Below are 22928 nucleotides of genomic sequence, written 5' to 3'. Positions count from 1 at the left end.
AAAGATTTGCCATATGTCCCTTTTATACCTATCTCAGTGGCATGGATTGCTTTACTGGCTTCCCAGAAATACAATAACCTTCTGAGTATTTTCACATATAAAATAATATTGCTGTCCCCCTTTTATTGATTAATTAAAAAAAATAGCATCACTCTTGGCTAAGTGTTAATGGTTATAGGGAACAGATCACAAAAACTGCTACTTCGTGAATGTCTTTTGTTTGGTGTCAAACCCGGGCGATCTAGACTGTGTGTGTGTGTGTGTGTGTGTGTGTGTGTGTGTGTGTGTGTGTGTGTGTGTGTGTTCTGTGGTTTTTCTGTAAGTTTTGAGTAAACACACTCTCCCTTAGCATCAGTTGAAAGTCTTCTCTTTAACTCAGTTGTTTTTTGCATGACCTTTCCCAGCTAGTAATGTTTTTACTCCCTCCACTGGGTGTGGTGCAAATAAAAATGTTCATTAAATGGCAAATATACTTTTATCTTTGCTGGAAAGAACTATGCAGATGTGATGAATATGTGCAACTGGTGAGCACCATTTATTACACAACTTGTCTTGACTTTTTCTAAACCCTAATTACTGGTTAATTTATTTTGTGAGTTTGTTTACTGGATTGGCTTGATTGTCTTGGTTCTTTTTCAAATGTAACAGATTCATTTCTATGATGAATAACTTGGTAACTTATTAAAAAGTTCTTTTGTCTAGAGGATATTAAAATTCAGAAAATATTGCAAACCATTAGTCATTGTAACAAGCTGTAAATATGATTACAAAATCCATTTTGCAAGTGTTATCTATTGATTTATACTAGAAATCAGTGATAACTATACTATCAGCAGTCAACCAGCGATTATAATACCTATGGCTTTTCTAATACTATTCCAAACTATAAACGCACAGCAGAAAGGGCAGATTGTGGATCTCTAGATCAGGTGCTGGAATTGTTTATTTGGATTGGGGCTGGCACTGTTAGTTTGGGTTGTTTCTTGAAGTTCAAATTCTAGATTGACGTACTGAGCGTAAAAACCTGAGGACGTGGCGTGAGAATCTGTAACATTGTTCCTGTGATATCAGTGCTCTGTGGATCAATAATGAAAGTGTTAGATTTGGGTTACACAGTTTGAGGGGAGTAGCAGCCCAGTGTAAGATGGCAAGCTTCTAAGTCAATGCTATTGGAAATATAATATACAGGATTAATTGTATTATAATTCATAGGCTTTACCATTCAGTTGTCAACTCTTTTTTTTTTTTTTCTGTTGATACCTGACCTATTAAAACTTTTAGAATACCTAGGCGAAAAAAAACAAACATTAGGTTTGTATAAATAATAGATCTCGACCCTGGGAGCTATATAGAATATTCATGAACTGTTTATATTCACGCAGCTCCTCTAACACTTTAAATTAACATGTTGTGAATAGAAGATATAAATGTACAAATTTTTCTATTTTATTGATCTCATGTGGGAAGCTAAAGAAAGGTAGAGTGTTACTGTTTATTTTCTCAGGAAAGGTTGTTTTATCTAATTGTTTGATGATTATTTAAACGTTTGTGTATCTGTGGCTGTTAAGTTTATTCATCCTTTCCTTGACTATGAGTTGATCTCCCTCACTATCTGCAGAGCAATTTGCTAAGTGTCAGAGTTAGTGCTGAAGTTTCTTTTCAGGGGGAGTTGGATATTGCCTTCGAATGTAACAACCAAATGAGATAAAAGCTTGTTTATAAAGAAGGCTTTAAAGCAGAGAGAGCTTGAGATCCCAGAAGGAAAGAATAGATGTACTCTTTCCTTAAAAATGTTATAAAGTCATATAAAAATGTACTTGTCCCCCCTCTTCTTTATTTGTTTATCTCTTAAATGCTCAAGTGTCTTTGTAGGCTAGTGTTTAAAAAATGGTCAGCCAACAAACAAAAACATACTTCAAACAAACTTACCTTGAATTAAAAGAAGATTGAGGAGATAAATATTTGAGCTACTGAAACTGGGTATTGGACAATCGAACTATATTATTTTGTATTATCCTTCAAGGGGCATTCATTATTTCTAGCAGTAACTAGAAAAATACTCCAGAGTAGCAGTGTGTTGAGGGTGCCTTTTCGAAACTGATTTACAGAAACTGTCTGAGTCAGATATAGAGGATTTTCAAGTGTAGTAATGAGAATATTAGCAAGCTTGGTTGGCTTGTGTCGGCAAAATGAAATTGCTTCATAAGTAACATTAATTGCTTTTAAATGAGAACCTAACAAATTGGCCTGGGCCTGGAAAAAAAAAATGATGGTTTGTAATAGGCTAAAATATTAAAATTAGACTTAAAATAGTTTCTGAGTTAATGACTAGACAATAATCTCCTATATAAAATTCATTTTCATTAGGAGTTTAATTTACATCATTTTGCATCGTGAATTATTCAGACTTTAAGGGAAAGTGACAAGTAGCAGTTTTAAGACAAATACAGAGCTGTGAGAAAACAGCTTTTCTCGTTATTGACAACATATTGATTCATAACACTCTAACTGTGGTGATGTGTCCGTTCAATTTGAATAGACCACTTTACCTCTTGCATTGTCAACCTGGAGCAGTATTACGAAAAGAAGTGGGTGTCCTTATTCCAGTTTAAGGAGGTTAAAGGTTAAAGGTTAAGGGTTAGTTTAAAAGCATCATCTGCCTAGCTGCTTAACTTTAAACTGATCAATTTAATGAAAATCTGTTTTACAGATGTTGTTTTAATGTATTTGGCAGGATTTAGGCAGCTTTAACATTAGACGTATGCTAGTAAAAATTATTTCTTTATTTGACCAGAACAACACCTTTCCTTTTATGTTTAAGGTAGAAGGCTTGCGGGTTATGGTATTTTGGCAAAGGACCCAGAAGCAGAATGTGTTGATGATCTTTCCATATGGACTCAAAAAAGAATACTTTTATGCCTATTGGTAACGATGACTGCGAAAACAAACAAAGCTGTATTCATTTTTTTTGGCAGCATTATTTTCCTTAGAATTTTTTAAAAAAGGAATTTTGTTATTGTTAAGGAAATCTTACTCACTTCTTCAAGCAGAATTCTCTGAAGCCCTGAGCACTATTCGATTTTGATTTTTCCTCCAGAAATTTTAATGGTGAAGCAAAATTGGTCTAGGAAATTAAAACAATAAAATGAAACTACAGATTGCCCCTGGTCTTCTCCTTCCATGTATAAAAGTGTATTTAAGTGAGATTAACGAAAACTGAGTGCATAGATAGCTATAGTCAGTGTCGTAAGGTAAAGTGTGCACGTGCGTGTACCTACCTCAACATCCAGATCTGGATATGATGTAAGGGCAGTGTTTCTTAGCTAACCACTTTATTGGATTCGATTATATTCTTCTAACTTCACACCTTGCATCCTCTACAAATTCTTGTCAGTTGGTATTCACAGAATACATCCTCAATATTTGTAGGATGAATAAGTAAATAGCCTGAGATAAGTATTAAAGACACCTTGTTACTTCCAACCCTCATTTAAAAAAAAAAATAAAAGGCATTACAGTCGGTCTCCTCCTTAAATGATCCCCAACTTTTTCTAAAGAGTTAGTAAAAAGTTATAATGGAAACCACTTAGCACTACATATTCAAGCCTCAGAAGAACAAATACGACTTTGGCCATATTTCAGTTTTACAGTTAAGTTTATTCTTGGTTCAGAATGGACAAGACTTTTCCAGCCAGCTGATGGGTTTACCGCCATCCTAGGCAGGGCTTGCAAATCCTCTCACCACACCTGCACGTCAGCTGCTCTTATAATATTATTATGTATTTTTAAGTGAGGTGTTCACAGCTTTGTCGGTTCAAAGTCAAAAGCTTAATCATACCAGCCTTTTTCCTTCCTGCATCTGCTAGTAGTGAAGCAGAATAGTCTGTCTGAATTCCATAATGCTGTTTTCATATTTGGATTTCAAATTGGCTGAGAACAGTGAATGAATCTCTTGTCTCCATGGTGAGCAAAAGAACACACGTGGGATTTAGTCCTAGGTAACTTTTAGTGTAACATTCCCCCAAGGAACATTTTTGGAGTTTTCTCATTATCCATGTTATGGATGAAAGCATCCGGGTTAAGAACTAAAATCAAGGTATGGGAGAGGGTCACAGAAGAGAATGCAAAGAACCACGTTGGGAAAAGTAAGTGGGAAGGAAATAAAAAATGGAATAATTAGCTTCACCTACATTTTTTTTTTAACTAGTAGGAAATAATAACCCGATCAGTTTGGAATTAACAAAGAATCACAAGCATTTTCATTTCAATAGGCCTGAGTCCAACTTTGCAATTTAAAATCAAATACACCAGATATGTACCGTTTCAATTATTGACTGTCTTTGTCCCAGTGTGATGGTAAAAGAGGTCAGGAGATTGTGTGGTTCGCATTTGCATAAAAGTCATTGTGCAAAAGGAAATTGGAATATGTGTGTGTATCTAAGAAACCAAAACAGGTTTTTCTTAATCTTATTCTAGTGGTTTGTTTAGATGAAGAAAGCTGTTTTCAGAGATAAACAAAAGTTATTCTTTTCTGTTGCCAAACATTAACCTGAATATGGAAATTTTTTATACTTTTTGGTATTAGTTTCAGACTTATGTTTCTTTCAAGGTTGAAATGCACTGTGAAATTTAATTCCGGTTGTAGGATTTCTTTTTAAAAAAGTAATCACAACTCAAATTATTCTATTGTGTTCTCATATGAAAAGACAAGGCAGAGGTTGAAAAAAAAAAAAAACAGTTTCTGTGGTGGAACAATAATGTGTGCTTCCATAATACTTATAACTAATAAATACGCAGATCAAATGGAGAGGAGCTGGTTAGCTAATAGCAACTAATAAATCACTGGTGTTTTCATATCGTAGTGTAATTGGCCAACCCTATCTGCTATGTCTCCTTCTGTTTTTAAGCCTGACATTTGCTGAAGCATAGCTATGTGTTATAGGACGGCTACTCCAGCACAAATAGGGACTTTCTCACTGCTTTCCCGTGGCAAGTACTATATTACATTGTGAACTGAACACCCTCTTTGTATGCCCCTGGAAAAAAAAATGACTAAAAATCTGTCTATCCAAATATAAAATGTGTATGTTAATGCACGTCAACCCCTAAAAGGATTACTTTAGACCAGGCATTAGCAAGTTACTACATCCATGTCAGAATTGATAAAGTGATTTTTAGTGTGTGAAATTGTTAACAAACCCAGACAAAATTTTGAGAAAGCCAAGTGTGCAAAGGAACCTTCCCATTTTATCTTTGCCATGTCTTTCCTTAGCCAGCGCTACCATCTCCCAACATGTCAGGCACACACTAGTACGCTCTTCTCTGTTTCTCTGAAATCCTTACTGTTTTATCCCACCTGGATCTTCTCTTCATGGAAGTGCTCCATGTTGCAAGATGACCCATCTAATTCCCCAAAGAAAACTAGCATTCTCTTAATTAAGGGGAAAGAAGCCTTTTCATAAAAGCAGAATAGTGCAGCCAAAGGTGTAAATGACTTTCAGGTCTTTCCCTGGGTGCATTCTGTTTTGAAGGAACTGCTCAATCCGGATAAATTTTCAAATGTGTGAGGGGGTGTAGTGATGTTGTCAGGGATGGGGATTGGGTAGGGCAGAGCCCCACTTTAAGAGCTTCCCTCACTTACCTCCTTCTGAACCCACACTGCCCCCCCCACATCAAACGGCCCCTCATTTCAGAAACACAGTAAAAAAATTGACACTACAATTCACTTCACGTCAGAACCATGCCAAGTCATACTTTATGACTTATATTGTGGTTTTTTGTGTAAGTTGTGTTCGTTCTGTCTCATGTGAGGTGTAGGTATGGTTTAACCAAAAGTAGTAAATCGCCTATGCGTCACCCGCCCTGAGGTCATCTAGGTAATGCAGACAAAGGTGTTACCTCATAATTAATGTGCTCTCCCTGCATGCTTCTTTGGCTTCAGTGTAATAGTCCCTGTCAGTGGAGCTTGTTTAAAATTGCTGAAATGTTCAAATGGGTGCCGGGATGCCACGCGGTAATGCAGCCAGAGTCATATGTTAACCAGGCCTCGCGCTGCTGAAAGGGTCTTGGCCCAGGGTGGGAGTGAGGAGGAGCTGGCATGTGCATAATGACCGTGGTTCTGCTTCCAGAACATCTGGCCTGCTTGAGTTCTACTGGAAATGCTTTACCAAGTTTGCTTTGAGTCTGAGCCTATGCTCAGGCTGAGTTCAATTAGACGTGGAGATTTGTTCATTATTCAGATAATTCAAGCCTTAAAAGGCACTTTTCCCAAATTATCAGTGTATTTCGGGAGAGCTCATGACGATAAGACTTATTCAAGTAAGAGCGGCGATGGAGGCCCAGCCCCCTATAGCCTATGAGGAAACATCTTCACAGATCCTATAACCTCAGAGGAATGTGGGGATTGGTAGGGGCCCAAAGGCCAGTGTTCTGTTTGCAGAATACCTGAATGATGCCCCAAGTTTTATACTTCTCGTAGATACAGAAGCGTAGATTGAGCACTTACTGTGTGCCAGCTCATGGTCTCTGTTGATGGAAGTTGTGTCCCATTATATGGTAGGGTGTAAGCCATCTTCTCTAGGGTGATGCTTCCGAGCTCACTCTGTTCTTCCAGTGGCAGGGAGAGTAATAAAATTAAGGTTTGAACCCCATACACTAGCCATCAAAAGCTTCCATGGCTTTTCTTTGACAGTGGCTGGTCAAAGGACTGAGTGTGACTGCTCTGTTGGGTCATCGGTAGTTGTAGGGTACTGTCACTTGATCATCTCGACTTCTTCCTGTTGCTCTCTTGCATTGCAAGACTTTATTGATCAGTTTTAGACAAGGGTCATGGTGGGAATTTAAGGCAGTACAGAGCTTTTCTATTAGTTGGCACATTTATGGTTTCTTCATACGTGAGGATGATGCTACTGATGTATAACCTAGAAAATGAAGAAGAAAACCACTTAATAAAGAATGTAAAACATTAGATTACAATGTCAATCAACTCCCTTATAGGATCAGGATGCTAATTTAGTTTGAGTTTTGAAGAATCTTTGTGAGTTCAGTTTATAATACTGTCAGTCAGAGTTCTCCTTCAAGATAAATTATTACAAGGACAAGATTGCTATTATCCTAGATAATAACAGTTACATGTGGCAACATTTTGTTTCACTTGGTTTTATAATCTTATATTAATATTCTAGTTTTCTTATCTTTAAGGAAAAATACTTTTGTAGCTTTGAGTATAATATATGTATTATATTAAATATGTACATGTCAATATAAAAGTGTATTGGGACATACACACAATACGTTATTGATTCAGATTTTCCTAAAGCCCTTCTTTGACTGGAAACATTAGATAGCATAGAATACGCAACTCTCCCTTCTTGTTGCTTACAGAATAAATGTCAAGGTTGTGTTTTCCCATTAGGAAATCTTTTAAAGAGTAATGTAGAGGAAGGTTAAAGTTGAAAAATTCTATGTCTCTGGTTATCTGCTGATAAAATTAGTGGAATGCAGAGCTGAAGATGGCAAGAAATGAGTTATTGATAGGTCCAACTGTACTGCTTAACTCAGGTTTGGGAGGGAAGCTTTTAAAGTTTTAAAATATTGATTTTTTTCATCCATGATTGTGTCCTGTGTCAAGAAGAGCCTCGTTTATAAATAGATTTGGCAATTTATTGTCTATGTATGATTGATGAGATACTGGGAAGATATCTTACCAATAATATCCCTTCTTCTGATGCCAAATATTCTGTCAAAGGTAAAACCATATGGATAATTGACATCCGTTTATCCATTTAAAAAGAGGACATAGGCCGACAACAATCATAAGAAGTTAGACTTTTCATTTGTATTATCTGATTTTACTCTTCCTAACAGTTATGTGTTACTGTTCCCATTTTGACATATGGGAAATTGAGATTCAGAGCAAAATGCCTTGCTCAAGTCCTCACAGACAGTAAGGGCCCGTGCTGGAGTTCTAGCCTACATTATGAGGCTCTGTTAATAAGAAAACTTTCCGTTGCACTTGAGGATAGGAAGAGCAGAGAGTGGGAAAGGAAGAGGAAGGCCAGAGTGCCAGAGGCAAACATAACAATTTTGTCTAGGGCTTAATCATTTCAGAGCCCACTCTTATTCCTTCAAGTTAGCAGATTCCCTTAGACACTGCAGATGTGATGTAATGCAAGAGCGGGCCAGTGTGAACACAGCCAACTAGAATGATGAACTTAACACCTGTTGGGTCATCGACAAGCTGAAAGGAGAAACTGGTTAAAATTGTTGCCTGAATATCTCCTGCCACATCAGAATTCTTTCCCTGTAAAGCAACTTCCTTTTGCTGGCATTTTTGGGTGTTTGGTGTATTAAATAGAAAGAACTAATAGAATATTTATCACTTCTAGTGCCTGAGCTCTCAGTGCTTGCAAGTTAAGCACCTTTGGAAGCTGCATTAATTCATTCAGGTCGCCAGGGTATTTCAGCAGTAATGTACTAAATGGTACCCCGCTGACCTGAAAGAGGGAATGTGCCTCCCTAAGCATTTAACTTCCTAAACAGGAACAACTAAAGCACAGTCTACTCTCTGCCCAGAGCTCAATTCCCTTTTCCTGGCATCCTTATAACTACTGGAGGGAGTCCTATTCCTTGCTACTTACTTACTTAGCTTTAAAAAAAAAAAATCTTGTTTTGAATTATTATTATTATTTTTTTGCTCTTATTTTTCACTTCTTACTTTCATCCATTTTAGTTACAAGGTTCCAGAAATTTTCTTTTCACTGTATGTTTCTTTTCTTTTCTTTTCTTTTTTTTAAGATTTGTTATTTATTTGACAGATGGAGAGAGATCACAAGCAGGCAGGGCAGTAGGCAGAGAGAGAGGGGGAAGCAGGCTCCCTGCTGAGCAGAGAGCCTGATGCAGGGCTCCATCCCAGGACCCTGAGATCATGACCTGAGCCAAAGGCAGAGGCTTAACCCACTGAGCCATCCAGGCACCCCTCTACTGTACATTTCTAATGCACTCCCTTCCTCTCTCTCCTCAAAATTTTGTTAATGATTCCAACGTAAAGCCCCAAATCTCCTTAGAACTATTCTCATTGACTCAACTTAAGAGGTGCTGGGGGTAAAATCTTGCGTTCCTAAACCTGGCTGCCTCTTCCTGCAAAAAAGTGTCAGTCATTAATGTTGTTGCAGCTGACCACTTTCATTAATGAAACTTTCTTCTGTTGAAAAGCAAGAATTGTCTCTGTTTGGGAATGACAGAATTGTTAGCAATACGGAGTCTCCCAATATCTGTAACTGGTGTGTGTAAAGCATGCAAACACAGTCTGATAATTATAATGCGTAGTACCTTTCAAAGGCTTCAGATTTTCTAGCTATTCATTTGGCATGCCTGAAAATAACACCAGCATATGTCCTTAGGGTCTAAAACCATTCATTGTTCAACTGTGAGAAATCAGGTAGCAAGTCTGATTGCCATCACCTCTGAAAGAGAGTCAGTTTTCAAGGCATTTCCTTTAAACTCAACATCTATTAGCACTTACCACTGAGAAGTAAGTGACACCAGACACGGGGAGGGGAAAGAGGATTCTTAATTTTCACATCAAATAAATAGTGTTGTTTTTAAAAATAAAATTAACATGCCAAAATAGGAATGATGCAAACACCAGAATATAAATTTTAGAATTTGGTTTGTTTGGTGAATCTATATTACACAGTGCTTTAGAAGGGAGAAAACTGGCTCCTCTTTACTATGTCATACTTTTTAAACCGAGGCCCCTCAGTGTCCTTTGAGAAATAATTTGGCTAAAAGCAAGTTCTGGGTTATTATTACTTATTGTTTATTATAATTTTTATTAGCACATTAAGTAATTTTAAAAAAACCCTATTTGGATGGAACAATTGTACCAAGTTTTTCCATGATGAGTATTCCCTGAGAAGAATAACCAAATAACCAAACTCATAACCAAGTTCCTGAAAAATAGACCCAAGGGGAATTCATACATAACTTTTTTTCAGAGAAATACAGTCATTGGCTCTCGTAATTCCTTAAATATTAGAAAAACCAAGTTGGGCTTTATGAAGAATTGCTTAGTTTTTAGAGTGTTCATTCTCAACACGGAGGATAGAATTACCATCTTTATCTCATAAATGCAAAAACGTGTTCCTAATTGCTTAATTTTGTAGACAGTTCTTTAGATATATGTTTCCAGGTAGACCCTCAAGTATAGTATTTACGTATAAGTCTTTATGACATGTACTAAGGTCATTTTGTTTCTTCTTCTTCTTTTTTTTTTTTTTTGGCTTATTAGTCAGATTTTCTTTATTTTTTTATTTAACATATAATTTATTATCTGTTTCAGGGGTACAGGTCTGTGATTCATCAGCCTTACACAATTCACAGCACTCTCCATAGCACAGGCCCTCCCCAATGTCCATCACCCAACCACCCCATCCATTTCACCCTCCTCCCCTCCAGCAACCCTCAGTTTGTTTCCTGAGATTAGGATTCTCTTATGGTTGTCTCCTTCCCCAGTCCCATCTTGTTTCATTTTTCCCTCCCTTCCCCCATGACCCCCTGCCCTGCCTTCTTGTAGAACTATGGCTACCCTTTAATTATGATGGCTTAATAACTTACTGGAAAATCATTGATACAGAAGTACATTGAAATTACATATATATACATATATACATACATAGATATACATGTTAGCACTTTTCCAAAAAGTGAACAATTTAATCCTTTATCAATGGGTGTAGAAAAATGCGGATATAGGGGCACCTGGGTGGTTCAGTCAGTTAAGTGTCTGCCTTTGGCTCAGGTCATGATCTCAGGGTCCTGGGATCTAGCCCCATGTTGGCTCTCTGCTCAGCAGGGTGTCTGCTTCTCTCTCTCCCTCTCAAATAAATAAATAAAATCTTACAAAGAAAAAGAAAAATGTGGATATATTCAGGTCTCATGTGTTAAGTAGTTGAAAAGGCAAAATGCCAGTACTCCAGTAATGTTTTCAGTACATACCCAGGGACACCTACTTATAATTATTTTATTCAAACTGTAGAAAAAATTGCATGCATGCATATGTGTGTGTGTGTGTGTGTGCATGAGCGCACGTGTGTGTGTGTGTGTTTAAGAGAGAAAGAATACAGTATATGAAGACTTATTTTTTAAAAATTGATGAAGATCATGAGTTAATCATTAATAGCCACTTACTCCGTTTTTAAGTAAATGGCAGAAATCTCTTCCTGCACATTGTAAGTGTTCTCATTCTCTAGAGATAATAAACCTTTGATGATGTTGTGCAAGACTCGTCAGCAAGCACTGAAGTCAATTCTGTATGTACACATGACTAATCAAAGGTTCAGGGAACAGGATATGATTTGGTAAAAGTGATAGGTTTCCAAAAAGTAAATGGCCTCACTAATTGTGGGAGCACATTAAGCCTTTTTTCTCCTTACCAAAGGCAGGGCCTCGTCCCCCATTGGAGCAGATATCTCTTCATGAAGCCTTAAGCACTACGTGTTTTTAAAAAGTATCTTTAAAAGCAAAGGTGTTCTCAAATGAATGCCTACCTAATTAGTGCTCTCTTCTTTTCTTTGTCTTAAAGTTACAACAGATACTGGGGCGCCTGGGTGGCTCAGTGGATTAAGCCGCTGCCTTCGGCTCAGGTCATGGTCTCAGGGTCCTGGGATCGAGCCCCGCATCGGGCTCTCTGCTCCACAGGGAGCCTGCTTCCTCCTCTCTCTCTGCCTGCCTCTCTGCCTACTTGTGATTTCTGTCTGTCAAATAAATAAATAAAATCTTTAAAAAAAAAAAAAAGTTACAACAGATACCATAAAACAGTTAGGCTCAGAATGATCCTTGAAACCCAGGGAACAAATATCTTCTTAAGCCAATCAAATGTATGATGTCCACAGTGGAAAAGTAATGGAATAAGACAAAAATCTCAGTAATTTACCAGGACATTATATAGGAAAGTGTGACTACAAGTTTCAAGAAGTCAGTTCTAAATCAGAAACGGAAGCAACTAAACTTATATGCTCCAAAATCTACCATGTGAACAGTACAGTGAATGTTGTCTTCTGCTTTGTGGCTTTTTAAAAAAAAATGCGTATATATTGATATAGAATTTATATTTATTGAATATGATTGATATAGAATTCATATTCTATGCAATTCAACCAATTAAATTATACAATGAAATATTTCATTTTTAAAAAAATTTTTTGAAGTAATCTCTGTGTCCAATGCGGGATTCAAACTTACAACTCCAAGATCAAGAGCCCCATGCTCCCCCGACTGAGACAGGCGGGCACCCCACAATGAAATGGGTTTTTTTTAAAGACTAGTCACAGAAGTATGCAGCCATCAACACAATCAATTTCAGAACATTTTCAACACTCCAGAAGGAAATCCTGTCCAATTTAGTCCACCCCTGAATAATCCCATCCCTGATCTCCTGGACCTAGGCAACCACAGAAAGTTGCTTTCTGTCTGTGTAGATTTGCCTGTTCTGGGCATTTCATATAAATGGAATTTATACTATATGTGGCACTTTATGACTGACTTCTTTCACTTAGCAAAATATTTTCAAAATTCATCCATATTATAGTGTGTATCTGTATTCATACCTTTTTATTTTATTTTATTTTTAATTATTTATTTAAATGCAGTTTACTGAACATATGCTGTATTATAGGGGTACAATTTAGTGATTCATCAATTGCATATAACACCCAGGGTTCATTACATCAAGTGCCCCCCCTTAATGCCCATCACCCTGTTACCCCATCCTCTCACCCACCTTCTTAGCTTTCTATTATGGAATTTCCATTGTATGGATAAACTGCATTTTCTTAATCCTCTCTTCAGCTGGTGGGCATTTGAGTTGTTTCCACTTTTTGGCTATTAAGAGTAATGATGCTGTGAACATTTGTGGACAAGTGTTTCTGTGGACATATGTTTTTGTTTCTCTTTAATATTCATCCAAGAGTGGCATTGCTGCATTGGCCGTCACTGTGTCAACTTCACTGTCATTTCTGCTGGTTACTTCTTCTTTTCTTCTTCTTTTTTTTTTTTTAAGATTTTATTTTTTTATTTGACAGACAGAGATCACAAGTAGGCAGAGAGGCAGACAGAAAGAGAGAGGGGGAAGCAGGCTCTCTGCTGAGCAGAGAGCCCGATGCGGGGCTCGATCTCAGGATCCTGGGATCATGACCCGAGCCGAAGGCAGAGGCTTAACCCACTGAGCCACCCAGGTGCCCCTGGTTACTTCTTCTTTTGTACCTGGTCAACTCCTTCCTTTTCCTTTAATTCTTTAAATATTTCTTTTCCTTTTTTTTTTTTTTTTCTTTTTTCCCCCCCCAATCACCCATCCTTATGCATCTTCTGCTCTACTTTGGCCAATGAATTCAGGGAAGAAATTAACACTAACATTTCCTGAGCACTTATTAGGTGGTAGATAATCATCTTCTAAGTTAAAAAAAATCGTTAACTCACTAAATCAAACAGCAACCCGATTAGGTCAGTACTATTATTATGCCCATCTTGAAGATGAGGAATTAAAGCAATGAAAGCTTAATTTATCCAACATGACATCGCTGGTAAGAGTGACAACAGAGTCAGGGTTTGAACTCATTTTGACCGGTTCCAGCACCCATGGTCTTAAACAGGACACTGTGTCACAACAAAATCTCTTCCATTGAGAAGGATACCTGGAGTCGAAGGCCTTGTTTGTGGCAGAAGGAATGGAAATGATAGTGTAACTATAATTGTCAATCTTTGAGAAGGATGTGAATCCCCTGAGAGAGAAAAAGAGGTAATTATGAGGTAGATCGAGATTGAGAAAGTTTGGGATAGCAAATTAGAAAAAATCACTGGTAACAGTATATACTTAAGTTCTTTTTTTTTTTTTTTTTTGGTTCATAGCATGTTCTTTGAAAAATATCTAAAACTGAATTCTCCTTATTTGTGGGAATGCAAAATTGGAATATCTTACGATAACTTAAATTTGCTGAAGGAGTTTTGTTAGATTGATGTTCTAGTAATACACAAATGCTTATTTGTGTATTCATTCATTGAAAACACACTGTGCTGGACCCCAGGGTCAGTAAGACAGACACAAAGGGTATATGATTCAATTCCTGTCCTCAAGGAGCTCACCAGTCTTTAGAAGAAAATATATAATGCTTTTTATTTGTGCTTTTTTTTCACTTGTGATTTTGCCCTGTTAACAGCCTTTCTGAATTCCAGAAGTTTGCAGAGACATTTTTAGTACTTTTTACAACACATTTTAGCAATGTTTACTCCTTTGTGTCATCTAGAAAGTTAATATTTAGATTTCCTGTGGTATTGGGAGAAAGAATTAGATTCCTGCCTTGCAGAACTTTGACAGAGAGTGGTTGTTTGCTTTCACACCAGTAAAGATGTTGTCCCATTGTTGAAAAATAATGTATAGTATCAGTATAATTTGAATTTTTGCTCTCTTTGCCTCTCCCTCCTCACCTATGTGATGTTTGTGAGTGTGATTTTTATGTTTTCATAATGGATAAACTGAAATATTAGTTGGTACTTTTTTTTGCTAACTAGAAGAATTTTCTTTTTGTAGGTATAAAGGCAGAAATATAATTTTTTAAAAATATCTGATCTAATTAGTTACTGGTAAAATAGTCTTAGTATTTTATCTATAGCTATTGAGATATCATCCTATTTTATTCAGCAATTATTAATGTTCCTTGAAGTTTTCAATTTCCAGAGACCTTCTGGTCTTCATAAAGCCTATCGACATGGGTATAGTGAGGTCAGAGGTTGGGCTGCCAGTGTTCCTACTGTTAGAACATAGCATTGCATAATTTCTCCTTTCTGTTTTACTATGAAAAAAAATTAAGGAGAAATTGTGCAAGAAAACATAAGCTCCCATATTATCTCATGCTAAAAGATTCTCTGGGGCTGCTTTCTTGATATTAAAACATAGTAAAAACAGAAATTGCCTATGTCAGCCCTAATGCCTATGAATACTAACAAGCTTAATAAGCATTGACAAGGTAGGTCTCACTTTCTGATACCTTCCCGTTATTACCACATTGGGGGTGCAGGGTGGTGAGAAGGTGTGGGTGATGTGTCGGAGAAGGACAGTGAAAGCAATGCACATCTGTCTTTCCTGAGATCTGTGTCTACATCTATTCATGCATTTCTGTGTAACTTAAGGAAAGTTTAGAAAAGAAGGGGTAGGCATTTTCTGTCTTAAAGTGTCCAGTTGACGTTCTTACTTTTATGTGGTTTTTGGCAAGCATTTCTGTGACTTATTTAATATATTAGTAAATGGAAAGAAAAAAAATCACTCCACCGAGTTCTGTAGGTCTTAATTAAGGTACAAAATTAGCTTTAAAAAAAAGTCTTCTGAGATGAAAGCTTTTCTTATATGTGGAAAATATTACTCGTGTCTTGTCAGCATATCTAGTCTATGGGCATTGCTTTTTGTACTTGGAGATAGCTTCTGCTTTTCTTATTAGTGGTAAGACACTTTCCTTTTTAATTTCTATAAGTGCACTTGGTTACACTATTATATCTAGGACTTGTCATTCTTGAAAAGCCATTCTTAACTTTATCTCTCCAGTTGGCCTTCAATTGAAATTTGCTTTGAAGAGAAATATAGCTATACTCATCAACTCGAACATGGGTAAATATAGCTCATAGAAAAAAACTATTTGTGTATCTTTTTGTGTGCTTTAACTTCGATATCCATTCTTTCTTAGAATTTTGCCCGCAGGAAAGGAGCTGTGTATTACACTTTTAAATACCAGTTTTCAAGTCTGCCAAGTGTGAATTTGCAAATGAGTAGTAGTAAGTGGAGCTCACAGCTGAAACGTAACTGCTAAAAGCTTCTGTGTCTGGCATTGATTTTAGTTTTGCCTTTAGACTGGTACCACAATTGTTTCATCTGTAAAATGGGTTCTGAGTTACCATTATGAGTAAAAATTAGCACTAACTTAACGGTCTTTGAGGTTTGGTCTAAATACATTCACTTCTGTGGTTCTCAGAGCTGAATTTGTCTGTAGCTTTAACAAGGATCTTATCTTAAATTACTGATGTATTTATGCATAGATCAGGTTGCCAGTCTTCCATTGTTTTGTTTAATTCACAAATATGTATTTTTTCTTGTAAACAGGAAACAGGGTAATAATCATATTTAAGCAGCTGAACTATATCCCTTAATCCCTTGTGTATTATTTATTTATTTAATACTAATCATTTCATTTATTCATTTACTGAGAGCCCACTTTGTCGGGCCCCATGCAAGGGACGAGGATATAGTATCAAACAAGACAGACACAAGTCTTGCACTGGCAGAGCTTACACTTTAGTGGAGGAGATACGCCTTAAACACACAATAACGTATTAGGCAAAGCAATAGTTAATTACTATTGTAAACAAATAATACAGATTTTTAAAAGTCTGCAATACTTATTTGCATTATGAGTATGTAGGTAATTCATAAGTCATACTCTTCTAATCTTAGAAACAAGTGGAGAATTTGAATGAGACACTGCATTAGGGTATTTAAAAGAGCCACTGGTGGCTGAACAGAATGGACATCACTAGAGGTTGGTTGTCATACAGAAAAAGGCAATTACCACCAAGATTTTATCACAGTACAAGCTCTTTCGAACTTTCTGGAGTCATGAAATGCTTGTGTGAAAAGGCATTCTAGAGACGCTGCATATCCAATTAACATACTTGAGAGTATGATTTGGAAGTTTGGATGAGATGAAGCTGATCATTAGACTCATTGGAAGTTTTAAAACATATTAATTCCAAGGCCATGAACTTTGGGGATACATCCAGGAATCTCTTCATTCAAAGAGATGATCTTGATAATCTCTGTGATTTGTGGATCTCAGGGCTGGAAGATGTTGAAGGTCACTATAGATCTACAGATGCATGAGAAAATAGTGAACGTGGTGATTGTACCAAGTTCAGCTCCATTCACATTTGTTCCTCCCATGTTCAGAAGAGAACTTCTAATGTCTTCTAATGTCCTCTTGGATTCCCCTTCTTTCACAGGCTAGGATTTTGCTAGAGTCTGCCGATGCTGCATATTTTGTCCAGGGAAATCATGGAAGGCATTGCAGAGTCTTGCTCATTGTTTTGCCTCTAAGGACAAGAGTCTGACATGTTTTGATATTAAAAAAAAAAAAAAAAAAGATTCAGTAGGAAAAATGGCAAACCTTTATAAAGAAAATCTTTCTGTACAAAACAGCTGTTCTTTTGTTGAAGGTCTGGCACTTCAATGAACTGTTGGGCCAAGAAACCATTCCAGAATCCAAAAGTCAGTTAAAAAAAAAAAAAATCTAAGGCCCCTGGGTTGAATTTTGTAAGAATATCTTTTTTGGTAAATTTTTGGAATCATACTTTGCTTCATCATAGTTGCAGAAATCCACTCTCCTTGTACATGAAGATATCCCCAGGCAGCAGATATATAGTCTCTTTTCTGAACAGGAATCTTATAGGTCTCAGGAGAGTCAACTTCCACAGGCCTACTGGGTTGGATGCTCATTTGTAGCTCACTGTAACGATTCTGCAATTTTTTATTTTCTTGCTATTCTAGGAAGGCAGATTCCAAGATTTGTTTTTGGCATTTTACTTCATAATGGAGTATATTTTCTCTTTCTATTTCTCTGCATACATATGGATATAAATGTGTGTACGTGTGAGGTATGCGTGTGTGTATGTGAGGGGTGTATGGGTGTGTGGGTGTGTAGATATAGATGTGTGTCTATTTCTTTATCCTGTTTATAAAAGAGAACTGTGTATTGTGTTCTATAATTTGACAATTTTCTTCTAATGATATCCCATATTTTTCTTTTCTCCCAAATATATCATCTAATACATACATACTAGTAGCTACAATGACAACCAAAGCTAAAAAGAAGCAAATAAATATGGTGTCCAATTTCATGAGCAACAGAATCTATATTGCCATAACACATTATTCTGGAAAAGTTACTCTATTTAGTTACTGGCAAGTTAAAAACTGGATCTTTGTCTGTTTCATAAAGGAGGGTCATTTTTTATAGATCACTTCGAAATAATCAATCTGTTCTGAACAAGAACTATATTTTTAAAATGTAGATACACTGTAAGCTAACAATCCCAAACTGTATCTGAGTTCCACTGGCCATGTAGCCCGTGTTCCATGAGAGACCCAAATGAAACAAGCTCCCTCCCCACAGACTGAAAGAGTCCCGCTAATAAAATGACTGGGTGATTTGGTTAAAGAAAATTATATCTAGATTTTGCGAATATTTTTGGCTTGATCAGTTACTTGAACCCTGCTGATACATGTACATCAGGGCAGAAGTTTCCTGCCTTGCCTAGGGTGAGCCCTGGGTTTTTGGTTATTTAAGGATAATTTTCAGTGAGCACGCATTAGGGTACTATAAACACACTATAAAATAAAACCTTTTGAGGTTTGTGCTTAGGTGTTAGGAGGAAGACATAGTACAGTATTGTATGTTTGTGTGACCTAAAGCATTTTGCTCTACTGTGACAAACATACCATCCTTCTGTGCCAATATAAATGCAAGGACATTTCATAGTCATAATCTGTTAATACCAGTTAGCAGTGTCACAAATTAAAGCATTAGTGGATTTGTGTTGCTTGAGGAAGCAACTGATATAAAATACCAGGAGATTGAAGGAGAGGGGCAGTTTATTGTAACATAATTCTGCATACCATGTAAAGTCTTCATGCCTGTTGGTGTGAAGCCTTTGAGTGGACCTTCACAGAGAGCTGAAAAGGATAGTTCATCATGCAGGAAATTAAGAAACATTAGACTAGATACATTCTCAAAGAAATAATTTTTGGTGATCCGCAGACAATAAAAATCAAAGAGGATACCCTTTTTTTAAACCAGGAGAAAGAAAGATTTTATCGCTTTTAAAAATTTACATGTGTAGTGCAGACCAAAAAAATTCTTCCCAGGATTTGAAGAAGTGCATTTTTGATAGTTGTGTTGTTTGGGGACTGTACTTAAATCAAAATTTAATTTAAAATTTAATAATGATTTTCCAAATGGACTTTTATAGGAGCTATTGTATTGATAGTCCTGTCAGGCTAAAAAGGGGAAATACGAAAAAGTCATTTAAATTAGAGATTTTGGCCAAATCCTTAATGTTGATATTATCATGAAGGTTAAATAACTCTCTTATCAAGAGGCCTATAACCTGGCAACATGGAAATGATTATATAAATTATGGAAGGAATATTAGATTAAATTCCCTCTTTAATTTTAGTAGTGGTTTGAGAGAGTAATGCATTTATTATTGTAGCGCATTTTGTATTTGCCTAGACATTTAAATGATTTTTTCATATTTCCCCTTTTTAGCCTAGATTCTGGATATATTCTGAGAGAAGGTTATAGGGAATAACAATTATAGAGAATGAGAACCCATGGTTAACATTATATGCACATTGAACTACAATGAGGGTATTAAAAGTATTTCATCCCATTTGTAAAGTATCTTCCATGACTATGAAAGGGCAATATTTTTTCCAATTATATCTGCTTTAGCCTGAAAATGGATTACTTTATAAGAATTCTTATAAAGCAAAGAGTCCAAAAATAATTGAAAGTGTAAGGACAGATAAGCTGGGCTTATAAAGGCCCTGAGCAAACTTCTCGCAATAGCATTCATAGAACAAGGAAAAAAAAGTTTATCTTAACTCTTGCTCAGGACCAGATGAACACTTTAACCTTTAGCATCATGAAGCTTCTTATTGACAGGGAGTGCCTCTTGCATTTTTTCTAGCTCGATTCTCCAGTGTCTGGAAGATTGCATTTGGACTTCCCCCATTATTAATAACTAGATTTGATCTTAGGCCTGTCCAAGGTCAGGAGAACTGACCAGGTCAGCCTGTTTGTGTGTGTGCATGAACTGTGACATCTACCCAGAGTGATAGGTAGAGGATGAGGGCGGTGACACAGCGGTGTTAACCTTCAGCCCACCAAAAAGAACCTCTTCCTGCTGGGAACAAAGGTCCCTAGAGCTGTGGCCACTGTTAGTCCCCTCCAACCCATGCTCATAATATTTCCACTAATGACGCACTGTTGAAGAGTGTGTTTGAGAAGAGGCCAATGATTTAAATCATCTCCACAGAAACACTAATATATATTTGCATGATTGTTCAGAACTTCTAATCAGATTTAACAGTGTTTTATGGGGATCAATTTTACATGGCTTTCCCTTTTACTCAACTATGTTCCAGTATGATATCTTTTTCCTGAAATGCCCCCCATTTCACAAGGAAAAGTACAAACGCACTAAAGAGTATGGGGCAAGACATATTTTAGAAACCAGATCAGCAACTTTAGAAGCTCCAGAATTTGTGGTATTTTTCTCTAAAACCTATCAAATAAACTCATTTTTCAAAAAAAAATTTTTTTTGCCTCTTTCTGGGTAAAAATTCCTAAGAAGCTATTTGGTTCTTAATTGATTTTCTACGTCAGTTGTTCATTGAATAGATAAGTAGTGCCTGTGATATTTGATTACAGAGCAAGGCACCCATTTAACCTTCTGTTCTTTCCTGGCCAGGATTTCAAATACAATAGAACGTTCCTCCCTGAGGCTCAGCAGGATTAGACAGCTAGCGGTAATCCCTGATACGCTGAAATAGACCTGATAGAACTTCACCTCACTTGTTTAGGATTACGCTCATGAATTCCACTCACCCGGCAGCATTAACCCTTTAGGGACTTGGGCTGAGATGTTTTATCAGTTAAAGCAGTAAATAAGCAGAAACCTTCTTAATGAATTCTAAGCAGTTATACCCCATTTCTTGACTACAGTATACAAATAATTTTGAAGTTGGAACAGATACGTGCTCTAAATTCTTTGTTTTTTTCCTCTGAAATTTTGCATCTTCTACATATGTGTCTCAAGATTTGTATTCATTTATCTTCTTACATGTAATTTTGTTTAAGAAACTTTATGAAAAGTTCTGGTTGGTGTAATAGCTTTCCCACCGTGGTCACAGTTAAATCGTCTTGTGGAGGTGAGGGCTAAATGACTTCATATGAAGGAGCTCCTTGATAGTCGAGGTTAACTGGAACCAAGGCAAATATGAAAATCCCCAAACCTCATTTTAGCCAGGGGTTTCCAATCTCTTCCTTTTCCTTTTCATTAGAGCAAATTCCATAGGTTTGAGTTTAATTTTCTCTCTTTCCCCTCTGGGGGATATGAAAATGAGCTAAGAAATGGCCAAGAGGCAGGAAATCAGTGGGTGAAAAAGAACTAGTAAAAGGTATAGTTAATCCCCAAATTGGAAAGTCAGCCCCATGTTAATCAAGAGATGAAAGGAAGAGCATACACTTTTTCAATGCAGGTGGCAGTACTGGCCTTTATCATGGTTTTTTAATAATTTACATTGAAATCTGCTCCTGACACTATTAGGCCATCGAAATGAGGCCCTTGCGAAGTCCCAGGTTTGAAATGGGTTATTAGTGACTACTAACACGGTCTGGGAGAGTCCCCCAATCGTTATGGAAGTGATTACCTTGAATCATCTAGGTCTTTTTGTGTTGACTCTTTAAATATTCATATTCACAACTAGTTCTATTAATTATTGAAATAAGTGATTCTGGTTTTGATGATTAGAAGATTTCCCACCATGCTCATAGGTTTCAGAAAAATGTAAGTTTTATTTGAGAGACTTAACCTCCAAATAATGTTATGATGATGAATATGACCTCATTGCCTATGGTAATATTTCAAGGTCAGAGATAATTTAATGCTAAAGCATGGGTACATCCACCTCCTTTCCTGAAATTGCTTTTGTTAGTGGTTCTTAAGGGGTTTGATTAGAGAAAACATTTGTTTTTATTAAGAAATTTTTAGTGGGGGGCGCCTGGGTGGCTCAGTGGGTTAAAGCCTCTGCCTTCAGCTCAGGTCATGATCCCAAGGTTCTGGGATCGAGCCCCACATCGGGCTCTCTGCTTAGCGGGGAGCCTGCTTCCTCCTCTCTCTCTGCCTGCCTCTCTGCCTAGTTGTGATTTCTGTCTGTCAAATAAATAAAATATTTAAAAAAAAGAAATTTTTAGTGGAACAAATACACACAATGAAAATATAACTGGGAAGAATTTTTGGAAGCATTTTCTATTCTTTACTACATTCTTCACCCTACAGATTTAGTGCAATTGTAATGATAGCCAACATCGAGATTATTGGAGAAATATGGTGCAACCCTCGTGCTTTGAAGCTTAATTTTTTTTTTTTGTGGTAAGAATTTAAATAAATCTAGCCAGTAAATGGGTGGGATTACGACTGCAGCAGTGGTCCTGCTCTAATAATATTTTGTCTTGTTTGGTGGAGAGTGAAGAGATGCTGCGAAGTGGGGAGTTGTGACTTGAAATGATTCTGGCAAACCTTTCATTAACCGTCCTCCCTTTTACTTTTTGTACAAAATATCTAATTTTCTTGAGTTTAGAGAGCAAAGATGATTTCTATTGTTCAATTTCAGTGACATATTATTCAAATTAATTGGAAAAGTGCTCCCGTGGGGTAGGTGACTCGAGAACGGGGCCTCTGTGACGCTGTCTTCACAGTGGTCCTGGGTTTGCCCTTTTCTCTTGACATGCTTTTACATATGCTGTTGCTAAGATTCCAGGGTTTTGTTGTACGTTGTAAAATTCTATTGCATCAGCATGAACAAAACAGAAATATTATAGATGTGAACCTTTCACCCCAAAAGACATATAACAGATTGAAAAGCTCCAGATCTGGGTAACAAGAATGCTTGCAGCCAGCATGGATGGGTTTACAGATGACTAAAAGCTGGTATTAATAAATCTCGAAAGGAGAAGAATAAGATCAGAATTTACTGAAGTCTGTGAAATAATAAAGGGACGTGAAGCTAGGCCATGTGCATCTTTGTACTGCATGTCAGAAAGAGC

The 22928-nt window shown here is 36.8% G+C and overlaps 1 protein-coding gene across 2 annotated transcripts in view; it reads left to right on the top strand.

The window, feature by feature from the left end:
* Positions 1-22928, top strand: part of ZFHX4 (zinc finger homeobox 4) — a 158426-nt gene that overhangs the window by 4157 nt on the left and 131341 nt on the right. The window lies entirely within an intron of this gene.

The sequence above is a fragment of the Meles meles genome, chromosome 1, assembly GCF_922984935.1.
Source record: "Meles meles chromosome 1, mMelMel3.1 paternal haplotype, whole genome shotgun sequence".
In the NCBI taxonomy this organism is placed as follows: Eukaryota; Metazoa; Chordata; class Mammalia; order Carnivora; family Mustelidae; genus Meles; species Meles meles.
Note: the sequence above shows the minus strand (reverse complement) of the source record. Positions and strands in the feature narration are given on the sequence as shown.